This window comes from Erpetoichthys calabaricus, chromosome 8 (assembly GCF_900747795.2).
Source record: "Erpetoichthys calabaricus chromosome 8, fErpCal1.3, whole genome shotgun sequence".
In the NCBI taxonomy this organism is placed as follows: domain Eukaryota; kingdom Metazoa; phylum Chordata; class Cladistia; order Polypteriformes; family Polypteridae; genus Erpetoichthys; species Erpetoichthys calabaricus.
In genome coordinates, this window is record NC_041401.2 from 113,970,665 (window position 1) to 113,986,046 (window position 15,382).

General features: G+C 35.8%; 1 protein-coding gene across 6 annotated transcripts in view; it reads right to left on the minus strand.

The window, feature by feature from the left end:
- adarb1b (adenosine deaminase RNA specific B1b) overlaps positions 1-15,382 on the minus strand; it is a 362,641-nt gene that overhangs the window by 63,877 nt on the left and 283,382 nt on the right. The gene's annotated exons all lie outside the window — the stretch shown is intronic.

Here is a 15,382-nt window from a genome sequence, read left to right on the forward strand (position 1 = left end):
AGAACCAAGTTTCAAAATTTGTATTTCTAGGTGTAAGCTACTGCAGTATTTCTTTTCAGCTTCAAAGCTAGCACCACTGCCAACCATAATGAGTTACAGTCTATTATTAGAAAGCAAAAGCAAGGCCCTGTAATGAATTCTCATTTTCTTCAAAAAAAATTCTTCAAGAGCCTAACCATAATCAAATACAAGAAAACATAAGTACCGACCCATGAGTTTATTTACTGTCTCTAAGGAAGAATCTAGTTAACCAGTCCTGTCCTTGGCAATTTCTGTTGACATCACAAGAAACTCTGGGCAACTAAATTTCAGTTGGATGTAAATTATTCTTTTGTTTTTCAGTTTGTAAAGAAAACAACTCTCAAGTTAATTTCAAGTACACATTCTGACATACATTTTATGAAATACCTCAGTTTAAGATTATAAAATCTAATACTCAGTTTATTGCATATTGATCTATTGAAATATTATGTCAGAAAATGTCATGAAAATGAATGCAACGTCTTACTTTATGGAGAAAGCACTGTGTGTTAAACAACTAGAACTTGATCTTTCTGAAAACAATACAGCTCAGGAGTTGCTGGGAAATATAAAGAATGCTATGGTCTCCTCATATGAGCACATGCAATTTTTCCAAAACTATGAGTATTTAACTGAAATCATGTCATCTGAACTCTTAAGATGTGTTCCAGTGGTTAAATAAATTACAAAAAAAAAATCATTTTAACTAAAAACAGGAGATACCTTTGAAAGCAGAAGATTTAATGACTAATCAGTTAATTCTCAATTCCAACAAACCTCATCATGATGAATTTCAGACATGGTTGGTGACTGCAGTTTTATTGAGTAAGTCAAACATACTGTATAAAACTCAAAGAGTTGTTAAGGAGTTGACTCCAATGGACAGTCCAAGTAGGTGGAGTTGACTCCAGTGGGTGCCAATCGAGTCTACTTGCAGACCTCGAGAGCTCTGCCCAGTTGCACTATGGTTAAGATTAGGGTTGTGGAAGGGTTATTTGACTCAAACAATGCAAGTACTGCCATGTAAGTTAACTCCACCTACTTGGAGCTCTGGGATGGAGGATGCAGAGATACCAGGTTCAACATTTTAGGCCATAAATGAAAGAGTAACTTTCTTGTAAATGAGCCCATGTACAATTTATTTGTTTTGTTATAGCAGTTGAATCTATAGGATTAATGTATTTATTTCATTGAATTAATCTACATGAATAATGCACCAGTCAAACTGACAGTGCATTGGTAGGTCAGGGATTATTTAAAACTTTCAAGATTTTATTTGTGTATAATCTTAATTAATGATACAATGAAAGCTGCCAGCACAGTTTCTTTCAGATTCACGAGACATAGACATTAATCCTTTTGTCAAAGATTTAATTATTCATACTTTTCTGAAACTTCATTTTCTATTATTATGTGATATCATCTACTGTTAAATTCTGCTCCGTACTTCTAAAAAAAATTTGTAATTTTTTATTGAGGATTTGTTCTGTTCTGTGTATTGCATTGTATTGTATTGTATTGACCCCCTTCTTTTGACACCCACTGCACGCTCAACCTACCTGGAAAGGGGTCTCTCTTTGAACTACCTTTCCCAAGGTTTCTTCCATTTTTTCCCTACTAGGATTTTTTTTGGGAGTTTTTCCTTGTCTTCTTAGAGAGTCAAGGCTGGGGGGCTGTCAAAAGGTAGGGCCTGTTAAAGCCCATTGTGGCACTTCCTGTGTGATTTTGGGCTATACAAAAATAATCTGTATTGTATTATGGGATAATGGAAAATTGCCTAATTTGGAAAAAGAAGGGGAAAAATAAGCACATGCTGATATAGAGTGGTGCTGAGTGAGTGTGACCATGGCTGCATTCAGGAGTGGGTACTGAGATGGACTGCTGCCTTATCCAGGTTGTTTCCTGTCTTGTGCCTAGTGCTGCCAGATTAGGCTCCAGCTTAGGAGGTACATTTAAATCAAGTTTTAAAATGTTATGCAATTTTAAGTAATATGGAAAATCTAAAAACTTGTTTTGTGTAATAGTTTTGTTTTTTTTAATTTTATTTATTAATTTTATTGTAATCATTCCATACAAATAGATCAATTTATAACAAAAAAAAAAATTGAACACAAATCAAACCCCACCCCTGAGAAGGAGAGCTTAGCCAAAGGAGAATTGCTTAGGGCTTTTTAATAAGGCAACAATAAACAAAAAAAAAGGAAGAAATATATATAGGTAAATAAAAATGGAGAAGGGAAATAAATGTGGTAATAGTTATTTCTCTTATTCTAAAATAATATTGATTAGATCCTGCCAGGTTTTGAAAAAAATCTGTATGGATCCTCTAACTGAGAATTTGATTTTTTCCAATTTCAAATAATATAAAACATCAGTTTCCCACTGACTTATCAGAGGAGAGTTAGGATTCTTCCAATTTAACAAAATAAGTCTGCGTGCCAAAAGTGTAGTGAATGCAATCACCATTTGCTTGTCCTTCTCCACTTCAAGTCCGTCTGGAAGAACACCAAACACAGCTGTTAATGGGTTAGGAGGGATTGTGACCCCAAGGCTGTCTGAAAGGCACTTAAAAATGTTGGTCCAAAATGATGTTAGTTTGGTGCAGGCCCAAAACATGTGACCCAGTGAGGCAGGAGCTTGGTTGCAGCGTTCGCAGGTTGGATCTTGCCCTGGAAACATTTTGGACAGTTTTAAGCAAGTCAGATGAGCTTGATATATAATTTTTAGTTGAATAATTCTATGCTTTGCGCATATGGAGCTCGAGTGAAATCTCTGCTTTGCTACCTTCCACTCCTTTTCTGATATATTGATTAAGAGATCTTCTTCCCAATGTCCTCTTGGGTCTTTGAAAGGTAGGGACTCTAATAAGTTTTTATATAATGCGGAAATGGTGTTTAATTCCTTGAAATTGAGCAGTATTTTTTCCAGCATGGTGGAGGGTACGAGGTGAGGAAAATCGGGCAGTTTCTGTTTAACAAAATTTCTAATTTGAAGATAGTGAAAGAAATGTGTAGCTGGGAGGTTGAATTTGGAACATAATTGTTCAAAAGATGCAAATATGTTGTCTATATAAAGATCTCTGAGCATTTTAATCCCAAAACTTTTCCAGGTATTAAAAACTGGATATGTTTGCGAGGGTTGAAAGAGGTGGTTCTCTTGCAGAGTTGCCACGGATAAAAGATTTTCCATCTTAAAATGCTTTCTAAGTTGGTTCCATATTTTGAGTGAGTAAAGCACAACTGGGTTATTAGTATATTTGCGATAACTTGCATTTATTGGAGCGCAGAGCAGTAAGTATAAAGAAGTACTACAGTATTTTACTTCTATTGCGAACCAAGCCTGTGTATGTTCATTTTTTTGTGTCCAGGTTTTTACGGCTTATATGTTTGCTGCCCAGTAATAAAACTGAAAATTAGGTAAAGCCATGCCACCTTCTGCCTGAGGTCTTTGTAGGGTCACTCTTCAGATACGTGGGTGTTTTGAGTTCCAAATGAATGAGGTTATTGTTGAATCTAATTGCTTAAAAAACGATTTATTGATATATATTGGAATGTTTTGAAATAAAAAAACAAGTTTAGGAAGGATATTCATCTTAACAACGTTAATTCATCCGGCTAGAGTGAGATGAAGGGTTGACCATCTATGCAAGTCTTGCTTAATTTTTTCCATACAGATGGCAAAATTTTGTTGATAAAGAGCTTTATGTTTACTTGTGATATTTACCCCTAGGTATTTAAACTGATCTGCTATGGTAAAAGGTAGGGTGTCCAATCTAATATTATATGCTTGTGAATTCACTGGAAAGAGTATACATTTATTCAGATTAATTCTAAGACCAGATATGTTCTGAAATTCTGTGAGTGCTGTTAAAACTGCAGGCACAGTGTTTTCTGGGTCTGATATATATAAAACCATATCATCTGCATATAGAGAAACTTTCTGTTCTAGTCCTTCTCTGATAATCCCCTTTATCTGATAAGAATTTCAACAGTGAACCGCCAGTGGTTCAATGGCGATTGCAAACAGCAGTGGTGACAAGGGACATCCTTGTCTGGTACCACGTTCTAGCTTAAAGTAGTCTGAACAAATGTTGTTAATACAAGCTGAAGCTTCTGGATTGGTATACAGTAGTTTGATCCATGCACAAATATTCGGGCCAAACCCAAATTTCTCCAATGCAGTGAAAAAGTACAGTAGTTCCATTCAATCATATCAAATGCTTTTTCTGCGTCTAATGATAGTAATATCTCTGGGGTGTTTGATTTTGCTGGTGAATATATAACATTAAACAAGTGTCGGAGATTGGAAGATAGGTGTCGGCCTTTAATAAATCCAGTTTGATCCTGTGATATTACCGAGGGCAGCACTTTCTCCATCCTTCTATCTAGAATTTTTGAGAGTATCTTATCATTATTCAGGAGTGAAATTGGTCTGTATGATGCACATTGTAACAAGTCCTTATTTTGTTTAGGAAAGATGGCGATTAATGCTTGACGAAATGTTTGAGGTAGTATTTGGTTGTCTCTAGCTTCTGTAAATGTTGCCAATAAGAGGGGAGCTAGCTGAGTGGAGAATATCTTATAAAATTCTGCGGGGTAACCATCAGGGCCTGCTGATTTCCCGCTTTGAAGTGACTTTATAGCATCTAGTAATTCTGTTAGCGTCAGAGGTTTATCCAGTTCCTCAGCACTTAAAGCATCTATTTGTGGTGTCTGTAATGTATCCAGAAATGCATTAGATTGTGTGTTGTCTTCTTTGAACTCAGTAGAATATAAGGATTTATAATAATCTCTAAATGCGTGCATTATATTTTTATGGTCAATGATTTGTTCTCCATTCGTGTTGGTGATTACTGGTATTGCATTGCGAACTTCTTGTTTGTGAATTTGTTGAGCTAAAAGCTTATTAGCTTTTTCTCCGTATTCATAGTAATGATGTCTTGACTTATAAATAAGTTGTTCAGTTTCTTTAGCTGTTAAGATGTGTAATAGTTTCAAAAGGCAACATACCCTTATATTACATTAACACTTAACTTATAATCCAATTCTGTAGAACTGAAAGATTGATAGCAACTGCAATCAACAGTCAATAAGACCATGTAATGAGACAATAGAAAGTGTAAGATACATTAAAACAACAAGATTTTCTCCAAGAACTTTTGGTTTGGGGTAACTTTTTTATTAGGCATGATGAAGAAGTTAGACATTAAGGTTTGTTCCCTCCTTTACTTAAATCCTTATTTTACATATGTGTATCTGTGTACACAGTGTGATTAGTCACACAAAAATTTTTTGAAGGAATTGTGAAGATATTACAGAGTATTAACATTGCTTTGTCATCCATCCATCCATTTGGAACTAACACTATTCAGAAAAAGGGTGAGGTCAAGAAAAAGAATAAAAAAGTTAAATCCAAAAGACAAATATATTGTATTTGTGAAAAAGTTTCAAAATGTTTCAGCCATTTTTAGCTTTCACACCTTCATTTTTCACACATGACTTTTTCATTTTTAAACTAAATAGGCTAATTAATCTGGGTTAATGGTGGGTGACAGCCAGTATGCAGTCACAATTATGACCCTATTAAAGATTAATGGGTGAGCATCAAGACCAAAGAAAATAATAATAAAAAAGTAGCTGCCAGTAAATAGAGAAATACTCCATTGTTGTCCAAAATGTAGATTTTACACAGTAGTTAGAAAGCAAATATTAGCTGTACATTATTTAATCTGCTAAATAACAATAAAAAACAGAAGGGCTACAACTCTCTTTTCCATATACCTAGAAACTAAAAGCAAAATAAATAGAATAACACTAGTCTTTCATCCCCCACTTGTCTGTGCCTTTGAGATAACACTGGCTTAGCTACCAAAAAAGATTCAATGTGAAAGGTTAGCAGTACCCTTAATAAAATGTAACAAAAATGTAATTACACTTGAGGCATTAGTAGCCATCTTCCTCTGTTCTTAAAAATTGAAGCAGGATTTAATTTAGTTATCTGAAGTCTCTGTCCAAAGTGCCAAAAGTGCCTGGCAAAACCCATAGCCTCCCGACTTGTTTCTTCTGTAAATGTCTGAAACTAATCTGGCAACAGACAACTTTTAGAGTTAAATATAATGTCTGGAGATAAGAAAACCTATCCTGAGTATTCACAAGTCACTTTGAGGAAAAGTAGGATGACATCTACACTTGTTGCATTACCCTAGGTTAAGACAAGCCACATTCCTTCTATGTTATGTGCCTTTGCACATACATACAAATTTCTGAGCTGACTTGCTGCACAAAAATATATGTTTACATACATTCATCAAAGCATGTTGTACATCCAAAAACCCCATATAACACAATTAAGTGCTGCACTGGACAGAGAATATCCCAACAGCACAGAACATAATATTGAAAACAGCCAGGACAGAGTGCTAATCCACCGAAAAACACATGCGCGCACACCTGCACACACTCACTCACGCACAATAAGTTTGATCAACTAAAGAGCAACGCAGACAAAATTAGTACTTAAAAATAGAATATAAATAAACAAATATAGTTATTTTCTAAGAAGTGAATCCACATATGATATACTAAAATTGATGCCATACCTCATTTGCACTTTGCATAACATCACATTGTTTTCAAAGCAAAATCTCAAATCAGACCACAATTAACAGAAAAATATTGCATTAAACTAGCACATAGATTAAAGGTTGCACATGCATATGGTCAAAATGGAATGAATACAGAAAGTTCTTCTACTTCCATTAACATTAACCTAGCTTAAAAGGACAATCAACAGAGCTTGTTAAGCAAATGCATCATTTTTGGGACACTTGTAAGAATAAGCATTGATTTTAACTCTAGAAATAAAAAAATGGTTTGCAACATGAGCAGTTATCTTTAATTGTGCACTGGAGCAAGTTTAATGGTTGTGTTTTTAATTTCTTATGTGCATATCAAAAGTAGCAGTAAAATGCACGTGTATAAGCTACTTAATACACTTTAAGGTAGGGTATGTTAGTGAGACACGGGAAAAAAATAAGAACGACTACTTAGGGCAATGCCCACAAAAAGAGTGTTGATAATTGATTTCCAATAATCACTTTGTATATATGCAGATGCACATGTTCTACAGGTAAACCTGGTGTGCGTACTTAGTACTTATTTTATAGAGAATAAAATTTGTTAGAGCAGAAATGTCTCATTACGTTAAAAAGAACTCGTCACCCCATAAGCATTTGGTTCCAGAGCAGAAAAGTGTGACACATAAACCACCAGTTGACCAAATAAAGATAGCTTTACATCCTCTTCATATAAAATATGGACTGATGAAATATTATGTGAAAGAGGTAAAGGATGTTGATATTTTGTTTCCATGAATAACTGACACCAAGATTAAAGAAGGAATTTGTGTTGGTTCACAAATCAGACACATCATCAAAGATCTGCTAGTGGGTCAGAAGAAATCCCTCACAAAATCATCACGAATATAGTTGAGAATTTTCTTGGCAACTGTACAGCACCAAACTAAACCGAGTTGGTTGTCAAAATGTTTCAAATTTACAAAACCAACATGTCACTAAAGATTAATTTAGACTTGGACTTCTTCCCTGTCAATATTGGTGCTGTTAGTGATGAACATGATGAAAAGTTTCACCACGACATTGCAATGATGGAAAAGTGGTATCAGGGCAAGTGGAATCAATCAATACTGGCTGACTGTCTTTGGACATAGAAACGAGAGATATCAGATGCTGAGTACAAAAAAACATCAGCGGCAAAACATTTTTAGATTAACTGAGCTAAAAACGATGTCAAATTACACATCTTCTACCACTTGGGTATGTCAGATTTGGCAATTGCATTTGTTGATCACATTGTTGGACCACGATAATTTATGCTACTGAGATTTGCTGGGCATATCACATTTAGTTACTGCTTGCCCACACTACTGTCATGCTTGCCCTTTTTGAGACGGCCAATAAATATACTGTCTGACAAAGTTGGCACTGTATGAACGGTTAACAGGTGCGGTGAATTCAGCTACCATTGTGATGTTGTTGATGGTAGGTAAAAAAATGAGATATCAGACAGACTAGCTTCTCATCTGTTTATGAGGTCCAAAACACCCACATTACTCTTTGCCCTTATTCCTCATAACAGCATTACAGTAATCCCTCGCTATATCGCGCTTCGACTTTCGCGGCTTCACTCTATCGCGGATTTTATATGTAAGCATATCTAAATATATAACGCGGATTTTTCGCTGCTTCGCGGGTTTCTGCGGACAGTGGGTCTTTTTACTTCTGGTACATGCTTCCTCAGTTGGTTTGCCCAGTTGATTTCATACAAGGGACGCTTTTGGCGGATGACTGAGAAGCTACCTAATCAGAGCACACAGTTAAGTTCCTGTGTGCTGATTGGCTCAGCGACGGAGTGCTGCATTAACCAGGAAGTCTCATCTCACTCATTCAGCATTAACGTGCTCCTGCTACTGCTTCAGGGGCCGTGTCCAAGCGCCAACAGAAGATGCAAATGACTGCAGAAAAGGTAAAAGTTTTGGATATGTTGAAGGAAGGGAACAGCTACACCGCTGCAGGACACCATTACGGCATCAATGAGTCCACGATTCTTTTTATTTAAAAAGGAGGAAAAGCATATAAGATCTACGGCTGCAGTGTCCTTTAACCAGGGCACAAAACGAGTAGCAAGTGGACGTGATAAGGCAGTAGTCTGGATGGAATCTGCTTTAGGGATTTGGATTGAAGAGTGCTGGAAGAAGAACAACGACGGTGCTACACAGTCGCCTGAAGAGGCTCCTTTAGAAGAGCTGTAACGCTATCCTTTGTTGTGCAGTAAAATTAAACTCATCGTTATCGGACAAGTCGTCGTGTCATTGTTGGTGAGTAACCATAATTAATTATCTACGTACAGTACTTATTACATGTACATAGTTTAGTGTCACTGTACACACATTTTACTGTATACAATTTTTCTTGCATTGTACGTATTTATTGCTGGTGGCCTGTCTGTCGTAATGGCTGTAACATATGTGATATCGGAGACGCTCGATATCTTTAAAATAATATTTAGGTTTTACTGTATATAAACTGTGTTTACATACATAATTTCAACGAATCTTACCTAATATCTAAGAGAATACAAAGGGTTTATGCTGTATAATTGTGCGGGAAATGTTTATAATAGTGTGGGAGAGTTTATAAGGGCTTAAAATATATAAAAAGAACCATATGAACACATGGTTTCTACTTCGCGGATTTTCACCTTTCGCGGGGGGTTCTGGAACGCAACCCCCGCGATGGAGGAGGGATTCCTGTATATACATTGTACTCATGGATTATCTTTCACTGGTTGTCATCTCTCATATTCATAGAGCACCAATTCCCACGACTAAAGACAAAATCAAAACGTTTTGATTTTATTGGATTGAGTCATTGAGCATGTCACACTATGCAACTTGCTTCATGGGAGTGTGCTGCCGACTGCCTCCAACTAGATAAGATTATGTACTGGAAAAATTGTCTGATGTGATATGAACTCAAAGGAATGTGTCAGCATCATTAAGTGATTAAAGTCACTAAATTAAATGAAAGTTAATTTTTTGTTTCTTCAAATTACTACATAATACAGTCAATATTTATGTTCAGCTTGAATCTGTCTATCATAACCACCACAAAACATTTGAAAAAAAATTGCTGCTCAGTGTTACCAAAAGGAGACAAGTGCCTAGCAGTCTGTTGACATTCAAATGAGATCCAGAAGCTTCTTGTGACTGAGGTGCTTAGATCTACAAAAAGCTGCTAGTAAAAGTTGCATATAAATTGTAGGAGTCAGTGGTTTCAGCACAGGTTGAAGAGTATAGTAATCACTGCTTTACACTCTTAGTATCATATCTGAGTTCCCCTGTACTTCAGACATACTTGAAATAAATGTAGATCTTCTTAGATGAGTTGTTTGCCTACCGCAATAAAGAAGAAAATCTTACTAGATTCACTGCAGAGGTTATTTGCTGGTGTAGTCACAATATAAAGGTCTGTCTATTAAATAACAAGACTGTGTTTCTATCTCTTCAACAAAGCAGTGAGAACTGATTATGAGCGCTTGCCATACAGGTTTAAACCGGTCCAAACCTGTACAACAAACAACAACACTCTCTGTTGTTAAGTTGATTGTCAGTCACCGTTTAAAGCAATTGTGTTTCCCCTTGTGTGCTGGAATCATGGTAAGTTTAAAAGTTGAGCAAAGTGTTAGTTTGAAATTTTTAGTAAAATTCATCAAAACTCCAACGGAGTCTTTTCAAATGCTTACTGAGGCTTACGGGGAAGACTGCATGTCTCATGTGTGTGTGTTTGAGTGGCACAAAAGATTCAGTGAAGGACATGAGAACGTGGAAGACAATGAGTGCCCTGGACGACCTTACACTTCAAGAACCAAAGAAAATGTAGAAAAAAATTAGCCAGATGGTTTGAGAAGACCACCGACTCAGTTACAGAATGATAGCTGGAACCATAAACATTGACAAAGACACCGCGTGAGAATCTCAATATGAAAAAAGTTATGACAAGGTGGTCCCTAGGGTTCTCACGGCAGATCAAAAAGAGTGCTGCAAGGAAGTTTGGGCCGACATTCTGCAGCAAGTTGAGGTGAACCCAAACCTTTTATAAGAAGTCATCACTTGTGATGAAACCTGGATCTTCCAGTATGATCCTGAAACAACATCCAGTCAATGCACTGGAAAACACCGTCATCACCAAGAATGAAAAAAGTGCATCAAGGCAAGTCCAAATTCAAAGCCATGCTCATCGTGTTTTTTGACACAAAGGGCGTAATTTTGGCAGAATGGGCTTCAGAAAGCACATCAGTAAACCAGCATTATTATAAGGTTTTGACAAAGCTGGGAGAAAGTGTCTAAAAAAAAAAAAACGGCCAGAACTGTGGAAAAATGATTTCATTCTTCATCAGGACAATGCTCCTTCTCACACAGCACTTTCTGTGAAGCAGTTATTGTGTCAGTCTCTTAGTTTAATAGACAGTCCTCATACATAATTAAATGCATTTATAGTATACAGAAGGAGATGGCACCACTTGAAGCAACTAGAAACACCCCTTCAAACAAGATATCTAACTCAAAATACAGTATATATACAGTAGGCTGAGTACTACTAAATATATACAACATATTGGGTTGAGCAACTTTGACCAAAAAAGCATAACTGACATATTTTAAGTTCCACACCTTTGAAGTAGTAAATGAATGAACTGGCCATAATGATTATACTAACTTATCTGTAGTCAGACTTTGTACAATTTTTTTTTTTTTTAGAGTATGTTAGATCACTTAGCTTACTCATATCACTTAGATACTCATAGCTCCCAGATTTTTGAGTATTTTTACACAACACTTTAAATATTGCAGACACTGGTATAAGAGACCTAACCTTACTGTAATAAGTAATAAAAATAAGAGAAGCAAATAAATATACTGTACTTATTTGCCCTTTTTAACCCATCTACAACAAATCACTTGAAAATTTCTAATTGGATGAACAAGCCAGGCTCGTACTTAGCAAGGTGAAGGGGGTTTTTTTTTCAACATTTTTTCCATTAAATGCATTTTTCCTCTGATATAAATCTGTAACTGATGTTCACTTGACTAAAATGCCATAAAACTTGCCATTGTGCACATTGCAATCGTCAGCTTGAAAGCAAGATAATAGAAAGAATCGCTCAGCAAGGCAGTACTTTCATGATAACCAGACTTGGCCATTAAATTACTTTAGAAAAATTTCTTACTGCTCCTGTCTGTCATCAAGCTCTCCTTCCCCCTCTTCATTTTGCTCTCCCTTTCTCTCTCACAGAAGTTTCTGTTTGAACCAAGATGCCGTCTGCAGTCTGATGATGGTGTGATAAGTGTATTTCACATTCAGTTAATCAGTGTGCTGTCAGTTTGCATGTCACCTCACCTACTCGTACAGGAAAATAATGAGGCAGCTGGACACAGGTCACTGATTTCTTCAATAAACATACTATGCAGTGCTTTTAAGGTAAAGATTGAAAAGAAACCATTGCATATTCTAATTTCCACAGCAATGATTTATTGAGTATAGTTAACCTCTGTGAATTTGAAAATGTTTTTCAACAATTATACAGTTATAAAGGAAAAAAACTGTAACTTGTCATTTTATTTACTATATATTATACTGTTATCCCATCTAATACACTAAGGAACCAATGCTGAAAATGTTATGAGCGTGTCGTACTAACTCTTCCTTTGCAGTTCTACTCCCACAATAAAGTATACGCATATCTTCAGCTGTGCCATTGTATATTCTTGAAAAATTACTTGGGTAGGCATGAGAAAAACCATGGCAGAAGGGTCCATTTTGAAATATACTGTATATTCCATTTTTACTATCTTGGCCTGAATTATCCAAAGTTGCGATGCATTCCAAAGTCTTCATAAAAGCGGAATTAGTTGCTGGGTACATCTGTTGAACTTAGCCATATCACACTCTTACATCACTTATGAAACGATTAAAGTCTAGTAAAGGATTGTGTGTATCTGACACATATACATGGTGCCCTGGAGATTCCAGGAATGGCGTATTTGAACGCTGCCTAAAATTCTTGTCACATCCCACACATTTGGTAGCAGCATCAAAGTTTAAAGTTTGAGCAAAACCATCACCTTGCCAAGCTTCGCTATCACCAGACCTAAAATACATCATGCTGTTGCTGTCTATTTCAGAAGAACTGTCACTATCATCATAAGATAACTCACTTTCTTCTTCACATGTTTTACATTTTCAGCTTGCCCTTCCACCATAAACACAGCTGCAAAAGCTTGTGGATTACAGTGTGTGTGCGCTTCTAAACATGGATGGTGGGTAATGGTTATGTCTAGTGGCAGAAATATTTCTTTGAAAAACAAACAAATATTTATTCATACAATCTATTTAATTTTGGGGCCCTGGACTATAGCCTAGGTTAACCCAATATATTAGTGCAGCTGTAGATGGAGGACACATCTCCTGAGCCACAATACCACTTTGTAAAAAGTAATTAGATCTTAATATGAGCAGTTTTGAGGAAAGTATTAATAAGAAACATAATTTATAGCAGGTTTTTATTTCAACCACTTTCATAATTAGAAATCAGTTGCTGCTGCTAAATAAACCTAAACAACCTAATTTGTTTCTGTTAATTTAAAGTGATTTGCTTTTTAAGATTCAGAAACATGAAATGGCACCAGCATCCAAACAACAAGCCAACAGATGAACACCTAACTAGATTCCATTTGTACCTGTATGCCCATCATACAATATCTGTTTTTAAAAAAAAAAAAAATCACAAAAACCTGATCTGTTCTGGGCCACAAAAATGTTGAACGTGCTCTCAAAAAAAGTAGTTTATAAGGTCTGGATATGTCTAGTGTGGCAAAAATGACAGCAATAACAATCTGTAGAATTAAAAATGTTTTTCTTTAACAGAAAGAATTGTCATTTAATTAAGTAAGTGATTTGACAAAGAATGTTGGCCCTCTAAGAATACTCCTGACATAAGATTCATCTGTAGGCTCACTCTGCAAATCACTATTGTTGGGTTGCTAGTTAAGGGAAAAAGGAACAATTAGGTGTTGTAAACCTTAAAAATTTAATTAAAAGTTAAAAGAAGGATGTTTCATTGACTAGTAATTAGCAGCTAATTTAAAAAGTGGCTGAATCTGAAGCCTACGTCCGCTATGGAACTCCAGAATCTGAAACGGACATCCATGGTATATAGTAATATTATAAAAATAGGCATTTTATTTGATTTTAGATCACTACTGAGAATGTCTAAAGTTGCAAATCTACTTAACCCTTTTTACCTGACAATCCACATTTCAGTTTAATTCTGGTTTTGAGTTATAGTGGGCAACACAGAAAAAGTTATGACTGTGGAGTAAAAACAGAGTATTTGTACAATATCTAAAATGGGACACACACCAGTTTAATAACTTTTATTCAGTGCAGTTTTAATAATCTTCAGCAATATGAGCAGATGTTATGGCATGGCACTAATAATATGCAACATTTGATGACTTTTTCATCCTGCGTTTCAGAAATAAATGATAGTAAACACCTGAGAAAAGCAACATTTTAGAACATACATGTGAAAACTTTTGCCAGCTGTGCTACGAGTTGGGTACAAACCGTGCATCATATGAAAACTTTCTAGGATATTCTGACATTTGTAATGAGTATTGCATAAGATTTAACCTAAGTCTTAACCCTAACCACCTGACTTCAAAAGACAGGAATTCATGCACCTGTTTTGTTTTGCATAAACCATTCAAAAGAGTTAAATTTGAATTTGTTTTCTTTTCTTTTTTTTCTTTAAGTAAAGCAGACAAGAAGCAAGCTATTAAAGTAATAACACAGAAGAATACATAACCACATATGTAACTGAATCACTTACATTGAATGGCCACCTTATTAGTTGCATCTACTTAAAAGCAAGGCACCTTTCAGAACAGAATGAATATCTTGGGATGCGGACTGAACAAGGTGCTGAAAGGGTTGCTGGCCCATTGTCAAGAGTTTTCCAAAACTGCTGTTGGCTAACAGACTTTAGAACATTACAACTGTGAGAAGAACAGGTTATTCAGCCCAAGCAAACTTGTCCATCCTATTCACCATGATTGTCCAAAATAACATCAAGTTAAGATCTGAAGGTCCCTAAAGTCCTACACTCTACCAGACTACTTGGTCAAAAAATTCCATCTGTATATGGTTTTAACATGAAGGAAAACTTTCTACTATTTGTGCAAAATGTGCCCTTAACTTTCTAACCGTGTTTCTGAATTACTGTACTGTTGAAGTATTTATTTTAAAGTAGCAGACCTCTACTCTAAATGGGTACTTTCATTCCATCTTACAGATTTTTAATTGGACAAAGATATGCAGAGAAAGAATGTGGAGGCTGCTTTACTTAGCTGAATTCACTGTTCCTGGAATCACTTACAGGCTTTCCTATTCTTTTGGCATGGAATGTTACCTTTCTGAAAAAATCATTTCACAAACAGGTACATCATTTGTTTTCAAGTGTTTTGTATCATTCTAACACTTCCCTGGGCTTAAGAGATTCTGGGTACCATGAATACACCCCACCACCAGCCTTCCAACTTTCAGAATTGATCAATGGAATTTTATGTGTGTAATACAACCTGGTGAATCACCTAATAAAGTGGTCACTTTGTAATATGAGTCAACCTACAATGCAAATAAATTACAAAGGCAAAAACAGATGTATCCATTTATACCATGATAGACTGTCAAATACACATATTACGTCTACAGGTTTTGTGT